This window comes from Myotis lucifugus, unplaced genomic scaffold (genome assembly GCF_000147115.1).
Source record: "Myotis lucifugus unplaced genomic scaffold, Myoluc2.0 scaffold_20, whole genome shotgun sequence".
NCBI classification, from domain to species: domain Eukaryota; kingdom Metazoa; phylum Chordata; class Mammalia; order Chiroptera; family Vespertilionidae; genus Myotis; species Myotis lucifugus.
The window spans coordinates 5,225,651-5,226,919 of NW_005871068.1; the positions used below are offsets into that span (position 1 = coordinate 5,225,651).

The 1,269-nt window shown below is 39.8% G+C and overlaps 1 pseudogene; it reads right to left on the reverse strand.

The window, feature by feature from the left end:
- Positions 1 to 590: 590 nt before the first annotated feature.
- Positions 591 to 1,002, reverse strand: LOC102419778 (annotated as a pseudogene).
- Positions 1,003 to 1,269: the final 267 nt, after the last annotated feature.

A 1,269-nucleotide genomic window follows, 5' to 3' on the forward strand; every position in this document is an offset into this window, starting at 1 on the left:
TCTATTGGCATGAAGAGAAGTTGCTTGCATACACCAGGTGTTGATTATTGTCCAGAAATATTGAAATAATGCACCAAAAAGTGTCACTGTCAATATCAAACATTGATGATTGAAGCATCTTATTTTTCTTATAAGTGTGAATGTTGAATTGGCAGAAAACATGGTGTTTATTATAGAGAGTATTCTTGAGTTCCTCTAAAACACCGAAAAAATTACTTGACTCTTTTGTATCTTGGCTTCCTCATGTCTTTTTTTCCCCTAAAAAAATTAAAAAACAAAATGTCAAATTTAAATGTAAAAAAAATCAGAAATTGTCTGGAAAAAACAGTGGAGCAAATCAACTCCTAAAAAAGGGGCTGCCTGTTGGTGATCACTTTTATTGGAAGGGTTGGAGAAAAATAAAAATGCTATTTAGCTTAATAAATAGTGAGTTATGTGCAAATCAACTCATTTTAGGAGTACTGGTAGAAGAATCTTTGCTCATTTCTTAATATCAAAATGTATGCAGTTTTCTCTTTTGAATATCTTCTACCTTAAAAGACTCAATCATATAAAGTCTCCTAATTTCCACACGGGATATATTCTTTGTTTCAGCCAACTCTCAGTGGAGGGGCAACTAGCACCACACCATCACCCCAAACAGAAAGCATTGGAATATTCCATTTTGTTGATTTATATATCTCTTCACATGCATCTTCATCAATTTCTATAGTAGGCAGTTTCTCCCACATCTCCCAATGTCATATTTAAATGTTGGTCAGAAGCATGTCATCTACCTTGAAGCTCTCTGTCATATCTCATTTTCACATAAATTTGCTCATCCAGGCTGAGCCTGATAAGATCCAGGGGCTCTTCTAAGGTGTTGGTACTTTGTTGCTTCCTGTTACCTTGAAGAAAGCAGCCCTGGAATGCAAAGCGGGACAGGGCCAGGGCTGGGTGTGGGGAAGCCGCTCTGGAGCCAGCTCCTCAGAAGACACTCCCCTGGTCCATGTCATCCGCCATGTTTCAAACCCCTCATGCCTTAACAGTATCTATTCTATAGGGTTGGTTTAGAAAAAAAAAACCATTGAGCACAATATGACTTGCACAGCTTCTGACACTGATGGAAGAAACTATCAATACAGCTCCTTAAAGGATGATACTTGCCCTAGCCAGTTGGGCTCAGTGGATAGAGTGTCGGCCTGCGGACTGAAGGGTTCCAGGTTTGATTCTGGTCAAGGGCACATGCCCGGGTTGTGGGCTCGATTCCCAGAAGGGGGCATACAGGAG